This window comes from Octodon degus, unplaced genomic scaffold, assembly GCF_000260255.1.
Source record: "Octodon degus isolate 3935 unplaced genomic scaffold, OctDeg1.0 scaffold00192, whole genome shotgun sequence".
NCBI classification, from domain to species: Eukaryota; Metazoa; Chordata; class Mammalia; order Rodentia; family Octodontidae; genus Octodon; species Octodon degus.
In genome coordinates, this window is record NW_004524768.1 from 2,213,308 (window position 1) to 2,220,649 (window position 7,342).

Here is a 7,342-nt window from a genome sequence, read left to right on the forward strand (position 1 = left end):
CTGAGAGCAGTGAGGATCTGGGTGCCCCCCTGAACGTACCTCCACAGTTATACTTTCCACAAACGTGACTCAGTGTCCCCCAGCACAGCTCTTGGCTGAGCTATAAGTCTGGCCTGAGGCTGCCACTACCCTGTGGCAGCTGAGGAGAGGATTTCCCTCCTCTGTTCAGCACTTCCATCAGTGTCATAGTACTGAAGCTGTGTCAACTGATGAATATAGCAGTGATTTATAAGGGTGTCCTAAATCAGGACACACACCCTCCTTTCCTGTTATGTGAGTCTGCTCTCATTAGTGGACATTTGGGAAAAGTCTCTAAATCCATTTCTATTTCTAGGCCTGGCGTTGCAGCACCTCCGGCTTAGCTGTCTCAATGTCATGTCTAAACATTCCTTGGTAATTCTGAGATGGCCTGACATGGGTCCGATCCTCATTTCTTGACCTTAGTTCCCCAAAAATGCTGTCCCCTCTAAAGATATTTTAAGACAGAAGTTTTCAAGTGCAACATATTCTATGTATTTTTTTGTCACTTTAGTAATTAAATTGACTATGTTTATTTTGAAGGAATTGAAAGGGTTTTAATGATATTATATTAAACAAGTTACTTTTTTTTTTAATTAAAGAGCTTTCATGAACAAAACTGCTTATGCTTTCGATAAAGTGGGCTTTCCAGTGGGAGCACAACTGTGAATAGCCTATCATTTGAATGCATTACTTTTTATAAATAAAACAGGAAGTAAGAAAGGTCATAGATTTAGTCAAATAACCATCTGTTAACGTAGAAATTCTCGGAACTTGGGACGGCGCTGTGCTTTCAGTACAGAAGCCAAACCCACCGGAACCCTGCTTTCCAGATCGCTGGTGTCCCAGAAAGCTGCCCCTCTTCCAAGCTGGCATTCATGTCATTACGATCCTCCAAGTCAGGGCCACGGTGCCGGCAGTTAATCATGACTCATCGAGGACCGCACCTGCTCCATCTGGGCTGACTCAGGAAGCACCGTCCCTACCCTGGAACCTGCATGCGTAGGAAGTGGAAGCAATCAAAACAGGACTGTTGATTACCATGTAGCCTGGGTCTCCTGGAAAACAAATTTTGAAAAGTCTTGTTCTCCAGGCCTGCGTTTCTCCTGATGTAAAAATAGCCTCATTCCTAAGAACCATGACAAGCATTTCTGTGGGATGGAGGGAGTAAGGGTGGAGGGCACAATTCTCAATATGGCTGCTCCCCCTCTTTCCCACGATGTGTGCATGTGTATGTCCAGCCTCACACTATGCAACCACAGAGATGCCAGGAACAGCGCTGGGGCTCCCTTCAGATCAATTCCGATGCTGTGATGATGCATATCCAGGTCTTGGGAGGTCATGGGCCACTGTCAGACATAACCTCCTTTCAGATAAATATTTTATAATCAGATTACTTCTTAACATAACCACTTGATTTTAACATAGAATCCTAAGCCCATCATTTATTTAATCTTTTTATTTATTCTCTTTTTTCTCTCTGGCCCCTACTTTGGTAGATGGCAGCCCAGGCTACTTAGACTAGAATTAATAATTCTTCCTTCCTCTCTTTCTCAGCCTTAGTTTCCACATTCCCATTAATTATTCTCCTTCTCCCAGCCCACGTCCTAAGCCCATCAGTACCTTTCTCCATTGCAGGCCGACTGCCTCCCGCACTGGGCTAAGCTGGCCCTCCATGAGCGTTCATGCAGCAATCCCTGCCCAACCAGACAGGCGCGTCTGCGCATTACATCCAGACTGTGATGGGTAGCAACGCTCCTGGAAATCTCCGGTTCATTCCTGACTGGAAATCCTAGCTGGTTGGCTAGAGAGTGTGTGCTCAGGTGGCTGTTAGGAGCTTCCTCCTGTTATTACTGCTCACAGACCTGCACTCCTGAGTACGATGCATGAAGTCAGGGGTTAACACCAAGTCAGCTTTGGCATTAATTTCAAGTGAATGCCCTAGTCTAGCATGATTTTCTGGATCCGTAATAGAGGGATACAGCAAGTAACCAATTAATTTATAGAGTATTATCCTTGAATACACACACACACACACACACACACACACACATACACACACAAAGCAGTGAGACAACACCTGCTTCTGCAGTTGTTCTCTGTCACTATCTGTCTCACTCTGTCTTTCTCTGTCTCTCTCATTCTGTCTCTTTCTTTCACTTTGTCTCTCTGTCTCTTTCTGGCTCTGTTCTCTTCTCTCGCTGTGTGTGTCTCTGTCTCTGTGTCCGTCTCTCCTTCTGTCCCCGCCACTCTCTCTGTGGTAGGACCTCTCTTGCGTGCTGAATTTTAATCATTCTGAAAAACTTGATAGCTGAAACCTAGTTCCTCACACTGGTTTGGCCATTGCTGCTCCTGAAGCCTACAAGCCCCCTCAGGGAGACTTCTTGAAATAATGCGTTTGCTGATGGTCACCCCTCCCTCTGGTGGCCTCTTTAGGTTGGGGCTGCTGGCACCAATTTCCCCCAACCCCATGCATACATTTGTTGAAGTCACCTTATCAAACTTTCTTTAAATCATCTTTGAAGATATCTTCTCTTTCTTACCTAGACCCTGAAAGGTCCAGAGAGCAAACAGCCATTCTATGGCACTGTCTCACTTGTTCCCCGTGTTTCTTAGTACAAACATTGATCACTATCTTCATTACTTATTTTTTCTCATTGTTGAGACAAAAAAAACCTGATGCTCAAACTTAGAGAAAAGGCTTGTCTAGCTCACAGTTTGTAGAGGTTTCAGTAGCATCTTGCTGACTCCAAGACAGGGTGGCATGACAGACAGGCATCACAGGAGCAACAGATCATGGTGGGCAGAAGGCAGCAAAATCAGTAAGGGACAAGTGATAACAAATGCAGTCCCTTGTATCTTCTCCAGGCTGTGCTCCCTAGTGCAGGGCTCACTCACACCCTTTATCCTAGCATCACACCATGAATCAATCCCAGTGTTGCATCTCTGATCCCAGCAGCACACGCCCCAGAACCAGCCACTTCCCAAAGCTCTACCCATAGCTATCTGAGGCTTTGGAGGAACCTAGATACAAGCTGTAACACCTGCCAATAGTATACCTATTTCTTAAATGACTCTGGAGACGTGATATTTAAATGAATGTGTATGTGGAAGAAGGAGGAGGATGAAGAAGAAAAGGAAAAAGAGGAGGAACATATGATGATAAAAAAGAAGAAACAAAGAGGAAGAAAGAGAGAATGAGACAAACTTCTGTACCTATGTGCATTGTACAACACCCACTGCAGCTGATGTCAAATGATGTAAGAGGGACTGACAGTTTAAAGGGAAAATTTAACATATCTTGAAATTGGCATCATCCAGGATAATTCCTAACCTTGCCACCAAATAAAGGACACCTTCATAAATCCACTAATAGCATTAAAATAACCACAAAGACTGTAAGCTATTTGTGGGTGACAAAAGAACATGAGGGTTGACACGTGGCTCTGAATAGAGAAGTTGTTTGTTAGAAAGAGAAAGGAGGCAAATCTTAAGCAGCCACACCAGTTTGTTAAGGATTTATAGTATCTTAAGGAAAGGAAGATAGTTACAAGCTAAAAGTCACCAAGCATCAACTTCGCTCCACATTACATAGTTAAGGGAATCACGAGAACTTCCACAAGGCCAGAAGTCATACCTGGTGCATTTTGAAGCTTGGCATGTGCTCTCTGCAGATGCAAGCCTTAGGGAACAGGGATATGAAGTCTTTTGCTCAGTGCATGCTCACGGAGGAAGTACTGGGGCTGAAACCCTATGACTGACTCAACTGGGATGGCAAGGGGATTGCTGAAGTTGCCAGTTGACATCAGTTGATGGCCTTCAGCTCACCAGTGTCTGATCAGTTTTCACAGATAATTGCAAAGGCTCTTCTCTCTCTCTCTCTCTCTCTCTCTCTCTCTCTCTCTCTCTCTCTCTCTCTCTCTCTCTCTCCTGGCTCAACCCACCCTGAGGGTGGGGCTGGTGCCTTATGTGGTGCAGGGAATCGAACTGTGGTCCTCTGAGCCTAACTAAGCTTGCCTAAGCAGGTGCTTTAGACCACTGAGCTATCTTGCCAGCCCTTCTCTCTCTTTTTTACAGTACTAGAAATAAAGCGGGACATCTGGCCTTTCTCCTTGACTATAGCCACATAGAGGCATGGCATAACTGTGACTTAGGATAGAAGGGAATGTTTAGTAGCATGTTCAACTGATAAGTGCATGACTACTTGTACCAGAATGGCTCAAATCAATGGTTCAAAAATCTCACCTAAGGCACGATAGCACTCCAGAGTGATTTACAAAGGTGCTTCCCAGAGTTTGGAAGTTGGACATATAACCAAATCTACTCTCATTCATTTCATGAGTTGGTCATTCGTTGACTTTGAGTTTAATAAACCCAAATTAACTGATTTAGCCAGGACTATTTTGGGGGCTTCCATTTCTTCTAACCATCCTTCATTTTCCAGCAATGACTGACAGGGCCCATGGCTTAAGTGAAAGCCAAAGAAGAAAGGGTGATGCCTGGGGCTGAGCATGGCTCCTAGCCTTGGGGATGCACCATGGAGGAGAGTTGAGGCCTGAAGACCTCAGGTGAGTCCTGTCTCCCAGTAGAAAGGATGACTGACCTGTCACAGATCACAGATCACAGTCTGGCACTTTAACACTGTGCCAGACTCTAGGAAATACATACTGTAGAGGCCGCTTCAGGCCATATGCATGGTTTGGGTCACAAGCATCTGATTAGTTACTTGCTCAGCTGGACTGGAGCCCCTCAGGACCTCCAGGATGATTGAGTGTCTTTTTACTGAGGATTTAATCTTCAGGCACTGCATACCCTGTCTTTTACCCCTGTCTCTCTGTGGGTTTTTCTCTGGAATTTGTTTATTGGAGTTCTGACTCTGGTCATAATACAACACTCAATACTACTTGATTTTGAAAAAGAATCCATGATCAGAACTGCTAACCCATATGCTTGCAATAGGTTAGGAGTGCTGATTTCTATGATACTCTGGCGTCATGCGACCCAGCTATCACCATTGGTCCAACATTGCGGCAGTGATGGCCTTGCTATTTCGCTGAACTCTTCCAACTACGCCCCACAGAAACAAGGCCATGAGCACCTTCTCTCCATATACATTGCTATGGTTTGTACATGGCTTGTGTGTGCCATGTGTCAGAGTCTTGGGGATCTGTGTGGCAATGTTGGGAGTTGGGAGACCTTCAAGAGGCAGGGCTTGATGGGAAGGGTTAGGTTATTGGGCGCTTCACTCTCTGAGAGAACTGATAAAGTTTTCACAGGTCCCCACTTCGTTCCTGTGACAGCAGATTGTCACGAAAAGAACAAGCCTTGCTCTGAGCCCTTGCCTCTTGTCTCACCATAAGACATGATAGATCTCTTCCTCTGGCTTGTACCCCTACCATAATACTACCTGCTAAGATCTGGTGGGTCAGAGACTGAACAAATAGAGCCACATGACTTGGGGCATTCATCCTGATTGCTATGAGCTAATTAAACACCTTTTCTTTGTAAGGTGCCCAATACCAGGTATTTTAATATTCTGAATCTGATACCAGCAATAGAAGATGGACTAAGACAGATGTTAACTTTTATATTCTGGCAAATTTTTGTTCCTTTAATATTGTACATTTGTCTTAGTTAGTTTTCTCATTGCTGAGACAAAATACCTGAGGCCCAAAGTTAAGGAAGAAAGGGTTTAATTAGCTTACAGTTTTTGGAGGTTTCAGTCCAAAATCAATTGACTCCAAGGCAGGGTGTTACGGCCAGAGGGGCACTAGTTCATGGTGGCAGATGACAAAGAGAGCAACAAGAGCAAAAGGAGAGTGAAAGCCTCTTTTCCTCCCTGATATTTTATGTAGGCTATGCATCCTAGGGCAGGTAGAGCACTCTTACCCCCAATCCCAGAACTAGACAACGAAGAAATCACAAACTGTAGGTTCAGGCACCTCTGAAAATCCCACCCTTCTTGACCACATGAGAGGCTCTAGGGGTATATCCAGACACAAGAACCATAACATTCTACCTGTGCCCCTCCAAGGGCTCATGTACATTCCTTTATGTAGAATGCATTTAGTCCATATCTAAGATTTTTAGCATCACAGAAAGTTCAAGTCCCAAGTGTCCTCTGAGACAGAAGGCAAACTCTTATCTGTGAGCTCTGTACAAATTAAAAGTTGAACACTTTTACAACATTCAACGGCACAAGATAAACATTTCCATTCCAAAAGTTAAAAACAGGTTGATAAAAAGGATTGGGATCAAAGCAAGCCCAAAATTCAGTGTGGCAAGCATTAAGTCTGAAGTTCCATGCATAGAATCCAAGGCAACCTGTGACAAGATTCCAAAGGGCTTGGGTAGCTCCACCCATACAGCACTTCTGGCGGTGGCACCTCCCACAGCTTCTCTCTCCAGCTGGCTCTGCCCCTTCTTGCAGGCTTCTCAGAAGATCCATGTTCCTGGCTTTTCCAGACTTCTGGGGTCACCACTGGACCTTTGGCTTCAGACTTACAGCTTTATGTACTACCCAGCACCCAGGCCTTCTGAAGTTGGGGTAGAAGCCTCCTGAGCCCACAACTCCTGCATTGTGCATGTGCCTTAAACCAGCACCCCATGGATGATGCCACGGTTTGTGCCCAGCTGGAGCAGGGACGTGGCTCCATTCTCTCTTGGCTGTAGGGTGGGTGGCTGGATTGCAGAGAACTCTGAATCCAGTTCTGAGGAATCAATTCTCTACGCTGCTGCCCTTGGGAGACCTGGTGCTCTGGGGCTTTCGCCTTTGCATTTTGAGCTGCAGATAGTGCAGACTGGCTGCTTCCCACGAGGCCCTCAGGCCACCTTTTGTGTTCTCGCGTTCCTTCTCAGCAATCCTCTTCACAGTCCACAGCTTCACTGGGGCTTCCTTCCTGGCCAAAGTAAGATTTGAAAGCATTCTGCCAGGTTTTTGCTCTAGAGGCTCAACACAGATCTCGTTAAAATCCTCAATAGCAGCCAAGTTACAGCCCCAGCGTTTAACTGCCTTGAAATTTGTTCTGCCGTATTGCTTAGTGTATTGCCTTAATCTTCCTATCAGGTAAAGTATCTGGACATGACGAAAATTCAGACAAACTTTTTGCCAGCCCTAACACACATACCCTGGTGTTCAGGAACTTAAAAGTCCTTCTCACCAGCAGAAGTCTCTCAAACCTGGTCTTTCTTGGTTTTCTGGTCTTCTGAGCTCTGACCAGAATCTGTCTCCTACACAGAACAGCATAATGTATTCCAGCTCCACTCTTTCAGGTGATAACTCTGAACCTTTCCAAACATTTTTTAAAAATATATTTTGGGCCGG